This window comes from Astatotilapia calliptera, chromosome 2 (genome assembly GCF_900246225.1).
Source record: "Astatotilapia calliptera chromosome 2, fAstCal1.2, whole genome shotgun sequence".
NCBI classification, from domain to species: domain Eukaryota; kingdom Metazoa; phylum Chordata; class Actinopteri; order Cichliformes; family Cichlidae; genus Astatotilapia; species Astatotilapia calliptera.
This window is the reverse complement of record NC_039303.1, coordinates 20,831,010-20,845,154: the sequence shown is the minus strand read 5'-3', so window position 1 is coordinate 20,845,154 and position 14,145 is coordinate 20,831,010.

Here is a 14,145-nt window from a genome sequence, read left to right as displayed (position 1 = left end):
AGTGTAATAATCCTCCTCTCATCTTTTTCAAAACTGTGTCATGATGCTCTCCACTTACTCATTCTGCTTAGGTTGGGCTTTGCGTGCCAGAGCTGAATAGAGGCTAGGAGGGGGAAAAACATCCTGCTCTTGTCATCTCTCTTAGGTTTTCTGCCTGTAAAATATGTGGATATGACCTAAGATTATCTGAACAGCCGAGTGAAGAACAAAAGAAGTCTCCAAGGAGCTGGTGCCCTCAAAGTTTCACAGAGTGTTGGCCAGAAAAGGGGAAAACAGAAGAAGATCCAAACAAAGCTAATGGTGTTGGTTCTTTGAAAGTCACCTGCCGTGAGTGTGCATAAACAGAAAGTTAGCACAGAGAAAAAAGACTTTCAAACTAAAAGATGATTTCTCTACCACGAATAAAGCTGCACGCTTGCGCTCCACGGCAGCAGTACCACACGGGGCTGGATCAGTTATGTGGTCCGAATGTGTTTCAGGTGGTTTTTGACAAGTGTGTGTGTTTTATTTTTATTTGAGAGATTTAAAAGTGCTATATGAAGGTTTCTAGCATTCTCTCTCAGCTCATAAAACCTCAAAATGTAGTAAAGATTACACTACAGGGAGGTGGTGCAATGAAGCAATGCTGCTCCTATTACTTATTTTTTTATTACGCACTGTGATTATTACTTTAGTGAAATGGTCGGATATTCAATAACCAGAGTCAATGAGGTAAATAAGCGTCATTTGGTTTGACGTGAATGCCTCAGAGTTATATTGTTAATGGGCTGAATGTGGCACAAATAAACCCAAAATTTAGATGGTGGAATAAACTCCTGTCTGACGGTACTCTGATCTCCCCTCCTTGTTAAATCACCAGACCTTCAGTGCAGGCTGTTTGCATTTACAGATATTGGACTGAAGATTTTTGCCACTTCCATTTTCTAGCTTATTGTCTGGTTAGGCAAGGCACAGACAGAGTGCACAAGGTCACTTATGGCATATATTTAAAATAGCTTTACGAGTCAAATTCTACATAAACATCCCCACGAAATGCACAAAACTGATGATTTTATCTTTCAAATTTGTGGAGCCACAATTATGTAGATACCAGGACTAACATTTTCTGACATTTGCTGATAAAATCTGCTGCACTGATAACACAGAGACCATATTTGGTGGATTTCACTCCAGAAAACACGAGTATTTAAGCAAAGTTTCTTCCAGGAAAGAAGAATGGCTTTTGTTCACACTGAGGTGATTAAACGAAAACCGAGCTGTGTCATGCTTCTGTTCGCTGGCTTATCAGATCTGTTTTCTGAGCTGCAATCAGTGTGCTACACCATATTGCACATAAGTGCATTATGATGTTGCCAAAAGTAATTAAATCCCGTTAGTGTCCAGAAGCTAATTACACATGATCGTGGAAGTGTTCCCATTTCACGGCATTTCATACTTTATATTGAGCACATTCGTCATACAAAATTAATGATGAGCTCACAAGATATGACGCTGTGGTATAAACCGCCCTCTCAAGCAGTGTAAATATGATGCAAAAATATGAGCTTTAACTGGACTAACCAAAGCAATCAGTGACACTTCAGCACTAATGCAGAGGTAATCATTATCCAATTATATACTGCAACATTACTGACATTTTATGAATTCATGAGGCTTTTAATTTCAAAACTGTTGGAAAATGCAGCTAATAATACACACTGGAATGTTCAGTGCTTGACATTTACTCTCTACTATTTCTACACTGTGGTATTGCTGTTATTTAGTAAAATACTGAATACTTCTCCACCACTGCAGCCAGCTTGGTAAATGCTGACTGAACTAAGGGCGATATAGTCCCTCAATCCCTGTAAGGTGATTATTATTTATTTGCTTGTCATTAACGCAAGATTAATAAAAACAACAACAATAATAATTTAAAAAGGCCAGAGGGGCCGCTATGGCAGCCTCGCCTCTGTCAGTCTGCCCCAGGGCAGCTGTGGCTACAACTGTAGCTGCCTCCACCAGTGTGTGAATGCGAGAGTGAATGAATAGTGGAATTGTAAAGCGCTTTGAGGGCCCCGAAAAGCGCTATATAAATGCAATCCATCATTATTATTATTACAAAAAAAATGTACCAGTTACATAAGTCTTACAGACAAGAAGCTACCGAGACACTGCTCACATCTTATCTACAACGTTTGAGTCGTATGCATATGTACATAAATTTGACCTTTATTGCACAAAAGGACATGAGTGTGATGGTAAAGTGCAAATTGGCTTGAGGATGGTAACAACTGCATTCTGCTGTTAACTTCAGCTCTTTGCAAGCATCTGCACACACAACGTGCTCACACAAAGAATCCAGAGTGATGTTGAAACTGGGCGTTTGCTGACCTCAGCCCTGCAGACAGAGATTGTTTTGAAGTCTTTTGGGCTGGTTTTTGACTTGCATGTTTTCGGCTTTGTGTTCAAATGTAAACATTAAAAGAAAGTTTGCGTGTCCTCATTAGGATAGGGATTTGTTTCAGTGTGTGGGACTGTAGCCTAAGGTTTAACTCGGTAACTGGTAATTATGTGAGAATAAATTTCACCCCACGCTACAAAGTAATGCTACAAGTAGAGTAATGAGTTACATTTTCTGGGGAGTAACATATTGCATTTATTTATTCATTTTTAAAAAGTAATCAGTAATGTGTAGTACACTACTTTATTTGCACAATGACACCAAAATGTAACCTAATACAGCAGATAAATGAAAAATATAACTTATGGGATTTTAAAATTCTCTACTATATCAAATTTTTGCTACTGAATTAAAAAATGACAACTTGGATTTAGAACTACATTAAGAAATTATCATGTATATTGGGTCAGTACAGGTAATGAGGAAGGTAGCTAACCTTCAGCTAGCAACAGAAGTTATTAGGTTGATATTGCTAAATTTTAAGTCTCTGTACTGTATTTACTTTTTGCTACAACATTTAAAAAAATGAGAACTTGGATTTAGAACTACACTAATAAATTATAATACCATGGGTGTGTATTGGTAATATAGAAGGTAACCAATTAGCCAATAAGACTTTCTTTTTATTCTACCTAGCACCAGAAGTTAATAGTTAATGAAATAACAAAATAAAAATATCACTGGATTTTAAAGCTTGTTTAAAACTTGACAACTTGGATTTAGAAAACAGTAATGGGTATGTATAGTTAAAGCGGGAGGTAGCCAACAAGCTCCGTTCACTAACGTTCTGCTTATTCTACCTAGCATCAGAAGCTGAGGTTGTCCATCCAACCATCCATTCATCTTCTTCCGCTTAACTGGGGCTGGGTCGCGGGGGCAGCAGCCTAAGCAGAGAAGCCCAGACCGCCTTCTTCCCAGCCACCTCCTCCAGCTTGTCCAGGGGAACATTAAGGCATTCCCAGGCAGGCCAAGAGCTATAATTCTTTCCCGCATGTCCTTGGTCTGCTCCGGGCCCTCCTCCCGGTGGGACATGCCCAGAACACCTCATCTACGAGGTGCCACCTCAACTGGCTGCTTTCATTGTGGAGGAGTAGCAGCTCTAGTATGAGGCCATCCTGGATGGCTGAACTTCTCACCCTATCTCTAACTGAGAGGTCAGCCACCTTTCAAAGAAAGCTCATTTCTGCTGCTTGTATCCGATCTCTTTCTTTTGGGCACTACCCACAGCTCGTGACCATAGCTGAGGGTAGGGACATGGATCGACCAGTAAATCGAGAGCTTTGCTTTCCTCCACCCTTTTCCGGTTGAGGACCATGATGTCAGACTTGGAGGTGCTGATTCTCATTCCTGCCACTTCACACCCGGCTGCGAACAGCCATCACCTGATGAAGCCAACAAAACCTGCAAAAAGCAGAGATGAGATTCTGAGACCACCCAAGTGGAAGCCTTCAGCCACCTGACTATGCTTAGAAACTCTGTCCATAAACTTTATGTACAGAATCGGTGACAAAGGGCACCCAAAGAGCTTGCTCTACCAGCATGACATTGTTCCTCCTGTGTCCAAGGTTCAACAAATGGATGGACTCTCCTTTCCAGCACCCTGGCACAGACTTTCCCAGGGAGGCAGAGGATTCTCCCTCCAGTCACCCTTCCTGAAGACAGGAATCACCACCTCGGTCTGTCAATCCAGAAGTACCACCTCTGATCTCACACATTGCAGAGACGTGTGAACTCAGACAGCCCTACAACATCCAGAGCCTTCAGGAACTCAGGGTGAACGTCATCCACCCCAGGGGCCTTGCCACTAAATAGCTGTTTAACTGCCTCAGTGAACTCACCCCCAGTGTTGGACAAGTCGTTGCCCTCTTCCCCAGACTCTGCTTCTTCCACAGAAGACGTTTCAGTGGGATTGAGAAGCTCCTTGAAGTATTCCTTCCACTGCCCAAAATTATCCTCAGTTGAACTCAGCAGTGCTCCACCCACAGTGCACACAGTGCAGGTAGAGCACCGCTTTCCCCTCCTGAATCGCCTGACGGTTTGCCAGAATCTCTTCAAGGCAGTCTGAAAGGCTTTTTCCATGGCATCTCCGAACTCCTCCCACACCCGAGTTACTGCTTCAGCGACCGCCCAAGCCGCGTTCTGCTTGGCCCGTCAGGGCCTATCGGCTGCCTCCGAAGTCCCACAGGCCAACCAAGGCCAATAAGACTCTTTCTTCAGCCTGATGATTCCCTTCACCTCTGGTGTCCACCATCTGGTTTGGGGGTTACCACCATGATTGGACTCGATGCCCCCAGTCTCCCTTGGAATGCTGTCGAAGCTCTGCCGGTGGTGGGAGTTGAAGATCTCGCAGGCGGGGACCTCTGCCAGGCGTTCCCAGGGAACCCTCACTATACGTTTAGGTACCCGAGGCCTGTCCAGCATCCTCCCCTGCCACCTGATCCAACTCACCACCAGGTGGTGATCAGTTAACAGCTCTGCACCTCTCTTCACCTGAGTATCTCGAACATATGGTCGCAGATCTGATGATACGATTACAAAATCGATCATCGATCAGCGTTGGGGTTACATATAACCGTAGGGAGCATTAAATATTTTTTTCTCAAAATAATCTTTTGAAACTGTGATCATTATCTCCACAAAAACAATTTTGTTTCCTCACTGGCTGTTTTCCAGGCCAGAATAAAGAAACTCTAAATTTAGTCTGATTTATTTTTATCCAGCATGTTTCTCCGTGTTGCTGAGCTTAAATATCAGCTCCATCAGATCCAATTACAATTTGACAATGTGCGTTCACCCTTACAGGTAATAGAGGGAGAGATTAACTTTCTAAAAAGTCACCACTGTGGGAGCATTTTACAACATGCTGTCTAAATGCATCTTGTACATATCTGTGGTCATTAACAAACGTCACCTGCCTGCTCACTGGAAAGAAAATCTAAGATTACACCATCAATCTAATCTGTATTTATCCACGGGTGTTTACTGAGCCTGGAGGCTTTTTTCAGCAACTTACCAAATCCCACCGAGAGCCTGGTGTGGACAGCGTCTTATACTGCTGCTACTGAGCTGATACATGAGAGGAGACAGGGGTTAAGTGCCTTGTTAGTGGCACCTTTTAATGGGCTGTGACTTGCAGGCTTTCTGTGCACAGACCTGCTTTCCCTAGCTTTAAAATCGGAGCTTTAAAATTCTCTGTTCAGCTGATGAGAGTTTAAAAGACATCTGGCGAATATCTTTAAATATTTGTGGCTGTTTTTTAATTATTAATGAAATGTTAAAACTGCTTTAAGATGCCACTGACAGTGTGAGTACTTCTGTTAATGTTAATATAGTCACTGTGCCTTTGAAGATAACACATGATGCTGCTGCTTTGGAGGTAGAATGAGCAATAGGATATTTAAAAAAAAAAGAAAGAAAGATGAGTAAGGTTGTAATGCAGGGCAGTCCATTATCTTAAGATCTGTGTTCTTTGCTGTCCAGAGTTTACCCCCCCTGGTGGCAGATCCTTTGTTGGATAGCAGTACCGCATTAGTGTAATGACACTCCCCCCAGCTCTGGTCACACGCAAAGTAAAAAAATTGCTGACTTGCATCTTAAAGTTTTTCACTCTGAGGAATAAGAGAATGTTTCTGCACAAGTGATTACGCTGCAGATATTTAGATGACTGATGTACACGGACAGGAGTGTGCAGCCGGGGTGAATCCTCAGGTGAGGAAGTTAGATCAAAGATGTCTTTGGCACTGTGTGAGACCTGGTGAGACAATTAGCTCATTAATGTGTGTAATAACTTTTTAAATGTCATAGTGCCACTCTATGGTGGTCACGCAGAGAAAATAATCACCACGTTGCTCAGAAAACAGGCACACTGGGTTGAAACAGAATTTTTCATTAATTTTTCTTTCCCATCTGCATATTCGTCCGACTGCATGTCAAGGACAAAACTGCCAGCCATGCTTATGGAAAAAAAAATCGATATCCCCTAAAAGCCTTTCATTAGAAACATATCCATTTGCTGTGTATGGCTGCCAGGGAAAGTTGTGTCTGGAAAAGCTCCAGTGGCTTTTTTAAAAGCCAACTCGAGGCTCCTTTCCTGACAGAAATGTGGTTCATTACCTATGTGTGGGCTTCCAAGCTATTAGACACGTTTGAGCCGACTACTCGAAACCTTTATTCTCCTCTAAGATCTCTGAAGTAGCATTTTAAAGTTTCTGCTTTTCACTTTTCTTATCAGGAGCAACATTTTGAGGCTTGTAATTACTGCTGAACACACAAAGGACAAATCACCAAAATCACAGGGCAAATAATTCATGTACATTTAGTTTGCTCCAACTCTACCTGCTAACTGTGTGTTCACATTTTTTGCAAATGACGCATAATCTTTCTGAGTGTCGCTGACGCTAGCTGCACACAACTTAAGAATGTTCTTGATTTGGACACTTTAAAATGGAGTAATATCTTTAGACTAGACAGTAAAATGTACTTCAAAGAAAGACAGCAAGGTATCCACTTACAAACATGCAGTAAAACAGTTGCATAGATTACAAAGTCTAAATTGTTTGGACATCCAGTCACTGCTTTTCTTCTTCTGTAAGACTTCAAACAAAAAAACCCACCTCCCAACATATAAGAGTTAATTGCTTTTTGTCAAGAATTTACCAAACTTCTCTCTCATGTCCAGGAAAAAACAGACTTCTACAGATTAATGTCAGTTAATTTAGTTGCCTAACAAGTAAAAAAAATCCCCAGTTTGATGGTGGGAGGAGATATAAATCCCTTTGGGATAGCGTCAGGAAGGGCAGCTTAAAAATCTGTCAAATCAAACAGAAGGAGCTGCCTGCTGTGGTGACCCCTTATGAATAAAGCAGCAGCCAAGTGGCTTTAATGGATACATATAAAATGGCTTTAAACCCCCTTTAAAATGGCTAACCTAATTCAGGTTCATCCAGATGATGCTAGTTGAATCACAGTTAGTGAAATAGAGATCACCTGAGTGCACTTCCTGTGTCTGTGTCTGGTTAATCACGCCATGAAGATAAACTCTCTAGGCAACTCCAAGAAAAGGTTATAGAAAAGTAGAAGTCAGGGACTGATGTAAAAAATATGAAGTCACTGAACATCGCTTAGAGTTCAGTTAAATCTGTCAGTAAGAAAAGCAAGAAATAAGACAGAGACGTAAACAGACCTGGAACTGGTCGTGCTCACAAACTGAGTGTGCAAGACGCAGACCACCAAGACACCTGTGACTACTCCAAAGCTTCAGCAGCCGAGACCGAGAGACTGTGACTACAACACTGAGAGCTTCACCCGTCAAAGCTTTATGAACAATAGGAAAAAGAGAAAAAAAAGCTCATGTTAAAGCTTTGCTGGAGAAGCATGTGGGAAACTCCGAGGTGAACTAGAAGAATCTGATGGGCAGTTTAGCCATCAGACTAAACACGATGTTTGTCAGACACCCACCACTGTACATCTCCACACACGTGCCATCCACACTGTGAAGCATGGTGGCGGAAGCGTCATGCTGTGGGGATGCTTCCTGGCAGACAATCTGATTTTTCATTATTTCGGAGATTGGAGGGGTCGTTTTACAGCATGACAATGACCTGAAGACACAGAAATGGTTTATGGAGATGAACAAGGTGAAGGCTCTGGAGTGTCCAAGTCAAAGCATCAATCCAACGAGGAATTTATGACTGGACTTGAAAAGGACTCTTTACATCCAACCTGACAGAGCTTGAGTAGTTTGATGGAGCGGTATCTACAGACTCGGTGCTGTGATGGCAGCCAAAGGTTCATCTGTTAAATGCATTCACTTATTTTACACGACGTTTACTTTTATTTTCAATTGTTAGACGTCTGTTTTAACTTTGTCAAATGTTTTTAAAATGAATTCTTGCCATAAAAACCAAGTTATATTTACCATGATTCCATTTATAAAAGCGATAAATGGAGGGGGAATGTTTTTTATAGGCACTGTGCTTTCAACTTCATTCCTTTCATATTCTCTATATAAACTTCCCACCATAAGAGCCATATGCATTAAGCTGTCTCTTGAATGAAAATAACAGAGGTCTGTTTTCTGTGTATGCTCTTAATCCATTCGGTCTCATTCTTTGAGGGTACGCCTGATTTTTTTGCTGTATCACTTTCCCTCTGCTGCCTTTTCTCAACATTGCTCCCAATTATGCTTCCCAGTCTGTTTCTGAGCTCTTTGGGTCTGCATGTGCACTTTCCTGTTCTCAGGTCTCTATTTGTGAACTCCCACCCCCACTGTGGAGGACTGTCGAACAGAGCGGCGGTCTTCATGCAAACAAACATGACCTTTTCTCTGAGCTCACTTCACTTGTTTTTGCCATTTTAGCAGCTGCTTAACTAACCAACTTCATTTATAATACATGTAAGCTGTGAAGTCATTCACAGGTGCTCCTTCACACAAATGATGGATATGTGATCCAAACCTATCCAGATACTTTCTGTATAATTTCAGAGGTTCAGATTTATTTATTTACAGGAAATAGACACAATGTGCAATACTGTATCTCTGTCACACTTAAATGTTTCAAATTTTAATACATTTTAATATTAGACAAAGATAAATAAGTAAACAAATAGTAATTATAAAAAACAAAGTACAGGTTTAAAATGATGATATTATTTATTAAAGGAAAAACATCATCGTGGCTCAAGAGTTGGGAGTTCGCCTTGTAATCAGAAGGTTGCCGGTTCGAGCCCCGGCTTGGACAGTCTTGGTCGTTGTGTCCTTGGACAAAACACTTCATATACATATGTTGCTCTGATAATGCCTTTGAAGACGTGCAAGCTGCCAACTCCATAGGCACTAATGCACGACGGTACCATCAGAGATGCAGGGCTTTACGTCCTCCAGACTGAAGAGGAGGAGTGTTATCAGCACTCAGTTCAGAGTCCATGTTTGTTTAATTTGTCTGATCACTACTTTGCAGTCATTTTAAATGAGCTTTGGCTCAGAGAAGGTGGTGAAACCTCTGGATTGTGTTCACATATGGCTTTTTTTTTTTTTTTTTTTGCATTGTAGACGATTAATCTGCATTTGTGTTCATAAACAATGATTTCTTTAGATGCGACAGAATCATTCCTGTTTTCAATGCAGTGCTTGCCAGAGATCACAGGCATCCAAGATTGATTTTTGACTTCCCTGATTCCTTTGATGATATTATGTATGGCAGATGATGGTGATATTCAGTTTTACATCGAGGAACATTATTCTGACATTGTTGCAAAATTTGTAGACACAGTTTTTACAGATTGGGTAATTGACAGAAGTTTACCAATCACGTTGCTGCCCTGTCACTGGTTAAACTGAGTAGTTACAAAGTGTTTCTTTTCAGTATCATTTACTCTTTCAGCTTTTTTGCCCTCATCCCAAATTTTGCGAGACCTGTTGCTGCAATCAAATTCAAAATGAGCTAATATTTTTCATAAAGTATAAACTGTCTCAGTTTAAACATTTGATATTTTTTATGTTCTGCTGTCAACAAAATATGGGTTTTATACAGTGTCCCGACTTTTTGGGAATTGGGATTGTAAAACATGTCCAGCTATACTTGTGACCACTACACAAAGAGTTTGGGGTCGATGTAAGGATTCGTTTTAAGTTTAGGTTAAGGTTAGGGTTTGCCACTTCATGTTAGAGTTAAACTTAGTTTTAAGAAGCTTGGAAATGCAATAGTGTCAGTGACTGTCCTGACAAAGTAAGCCAAACAATATGCCTTTGTGCTTATGTGTGCCCGTTCTCCTCTCACAGACAATATAAAAGATGGACAAAGCTTCTGGGTTTGAAGAGTGAAGCCAACTTGGAAATGCCTTAAACCTGCATTCTTTTTAAAGGCCACCAGGGGGCAGTGCACGTGGTTGCAAAAAGACTTCCGGTGTTCTGCGAAACTTTGTCAAACACCCAACCGTAGCGTAAATGTATAGTCACGTCTATCAATCCGTGCTACCTTATTAGAAAATACTACCTTACGTGATGTATGCCTCCATCGTACATATCTATAGGTAGGTCGTTCTGATGGCCAAATCACACTTATCATTACATTACATGCTTCCGGCTTGGATTTATTTAGATATGACGTAAATAAATCGACGTAAATGAAGACTTGAAATATGACTTCAATTGAGACTCCAAATTGGAGTATTTTTGCACAAAAAACAAAACGCATGTTGGCTTGAAAAGTTAACAAACTGCCAACAGCTTAAGGAAAACAAGTATCAGCTGTAATAAAGAAGTAAACATATAATACTAACCTTTTTTCGCACGCACAAGATCGGGGTAGGATCAAATATTTGTCGTGTACTATTAACACCAAAAACATTGCAGTTTTGAGTTGTGCGCATGCGCAGTAACAACAAGTAGGACAGCTTGATAGGTAGCGTGTTTTGTCAGGACACCGGCTCTCCTAAACTACTTCAAACTTGGCGCCGACTCTCACTCGGGTCCTCGGCTTTCTTTGGCCTACTGTCATGGCGGGAGGGGGCGTGGCCCAGCTCCCGTGACATCACGCTCCAAAGCCCAAAGCGGACCAAGCATGAAGGGACCCGATGAGCAGCTATAAGGAGAGCAAAAGATGAAGCTAATAAAATGTATTCACAGAGTGAACTGTTGTAAACACAATAACACTAAGATTCAGGAGTTACTATGCGAATCAGTAAATGTAACCAATGTTTACTGATTTACATATCACCTCAAACATCTGGTGAAACAGATGTGTATATCCAAATTTCAGCATGTCAGCAATATTCGATAAAACTTTTTTACAACTTCATTTTTGCTTACAACGTTTAATATCTTAGCCAAGGAAAGAGAAAGATCTTTGTTTTATTTTATTGTATGTTTGCATCACATAACTCACTAATCATTTCAGTCTCGGTTTAAAATGGAGCATCAGCGCTCACTCTTGGCTTTAGAAGTTTCAAAGCAAACAATGTTAACCAGAGTTTTTCAGTCACAGCTCACGGTCTTCATTATTCAAGGATATCATCAGCAGGTAAACTGTAAACAAACACAAGCTTGCAAACATCATTTACCGATGATTCAAAGCTCCAGAAAAAGCTAGTGAGTGCACTTTGTGGTTACTGATCAGGAGGCTAGAAGTGAGTCTGAAAAAGGCTGAGATTTCAGCCTTTTTCAGTCAGTACTGTGTATCAGATTGAAACCTTCCCACCTCATAAAGCATCTCCTTGCTTAAAAAGTGTCACTCACAGAGGGCATTTTTATTTCGATGAGGGTCATGAGGATTGCTAAAAAGCCCTTTTAGCGATCTGGACTCCACCATCATCGACCTGTGGCTGGATCATCTCACACCTGCTGAGTTAATATTTAATGAGTGCTCTTCATCTCTGCTGCTATTTAAATTTTTATTAGTTTTTAATAACCAGCGTAAACCAAACCCTTTACACCAGATATCTGTCTGTTCCATTGTTCCACCAACTAATAAACACCATCTTCTACCAATGTTATTTTGTTATTTTGTTGCGTTCTTACTGAAAATGAGAAATAGTGAGTGCTACATTTCTAAACCAAAACCTCTGCAAGAGAGAAGCTACAGTATTATTGTAGATATTATTGAAGTTCTGGAAAGTGCTCTCAGAATGACTTCACACAAAATCAGATCAGACCCTGAAACGTCTGAGCTAACGCGTTCCTGTCCCATGTAGTTCACGGAGGGTTAACGAGCTACTCCTTCACTGCTGTGTAAGTCAAGCCAGTAGTAATTTTATGCAAACAGCAAGTGTTTCCCTCCAGGCTTCTTAACAACTAAGCTGAGGTTTAGCGAGCTGGATTCCTCTCAGCAGCTTGGAACAGAAACTGTGGCAGAAACTCAGTGAGGGGAGAAGGGGAACCCTGGCAGAGTCTGCAGCCACAGAGTGACTCGTGCGTCAATCAATAGCTCCTGCAGTGGCAGTGTTTTCAGAGGGAGCCAGCTCTAAACTTGCAATAACCTCTCTGGCTTGTTGCCATCTGCCACTTAGCAGACAACTCCTGGAGCATCAAAAGAGTGGAGGAGCGGCGCAGCTGTAATTAGTCCTGCATTTGCTGATGGACAGGCAGGCACGGTTGGATCTTACCTTACCTAAAAGAGAGACGAGGGGCAAAAACAAACACACACGTTTCCTTCATTCGGCATACATGCTGAGGAGGTGCAAAATGCTTACCGATTTATGAGAAAATGATTTATGCTGTTTCACATGGGCACAAACACAGGCCTGTGGTGATTTAAAGATACATCACACTGCAAGAGGAAGAACTCTCATTTCACACATTCTGTTTTTCTTCACTACAGAATAGAAACATATAAAAATATTTAGGTTGCTTTTATAAATTTCGAATTTTCGTCACAGGATATGTTCTATCCAACATGTGCATTGCTGGAAGGGAGCACAAGCTGCATTATAAAGGGGAAAATCTGCTTTCTTTTCAGTTACAAATTTTGGAGCAGTGGAGCTTTGAGAGACTTACAGTTCAGACAGTGAGATGTTTTGATGTCTCACGGCAGATCATCCAAACGTGATAGAAGAGTCTGACTGGGGGCCAGACAGGAATCTTATTGACGGGCTCTAATCTCAAATCATCTGCATCGACCTTTGATATAAATTTGACTTCCAAAAAAATAGTCCTCTACATTTTCAAAAACTGCATATATATCTAAATTTTTATTATCATTTGAAGTTGTCAATACCAATTTTTTTTTTACTCCACAGCTGCAATTAGTCTAGCATTATTCAACCTAATGGCAGGAGTTGTTTAAGTAATCAAGAGCAGACTTGTACAAACATTTAGTTAGTTACTAAATTAGCACTAGAACAAGGATAAACATTTAATGTTCCAGCAAGTGACATTGTAGAAAAACAAAGGAGCTTGGAAAGAAAAGCGTCTGGACTTCTTTAAGTTGCTTGAAGACGTTTCACTCTCATCCAAGAAGCTTCTTCAGTTCTAAGGTCAAATGGTGGAAAGTCCCAGATTTAAACCCAGTGGGAGTTTCCCCCCAAAGAGGGACAAAAGGACCCCCTGATGATCCTCTAATCACATGAGCCAAGGTGTGAAAGCGGGTGTAGGTCACAATCAGCCAGGGTTTCGGGTGAGCTCATTGTGAAACCTAACCCCACCCTATCATGTGATTTCCTGAGGTCAGATGGCCCAGGATGTGAGTGGGCGTTAAGCCCCGCCCTCTGTTCAAAGATGGTCGCTAACAGTGGACATGGCTTCTTTCACTCCTCTTTCAAACCATCTGTCTTCTCTGTCCAAAATGTGAACATTGGCATCCTCGAAAGAGTGTCCTTTGACCTTTAGATCCTTGGCTGATTGTGATCAACACAAGCCTTACCAGGAATGACACCATTTTTTTTTCTTTTGATGATAAGCCATCATCTTAGAGAATTGACCCTGTGCATGAGAAAATGCTAACTTCCTGGTTTGAGACCGGATGTGGGGTTCTACATTTCCGGTAGCTTTACTTTGCGGTCAATCGCTACTGCGAAGATATCCTCCAAAATCATGTCCAAAACTCGAAAACGGAAAGATCGCGTTAAGTTACAAAGAGCAGAAGGTGGGAACACTCACCACTGTTGTGTCATAAAAAATCTAATGATCAATTTTGATGTTTAAAGAGTTTAGATCGATCAGTTGTTTACATCACTCAACCCAAGCAGAACTGCATCACTGCAGAAGA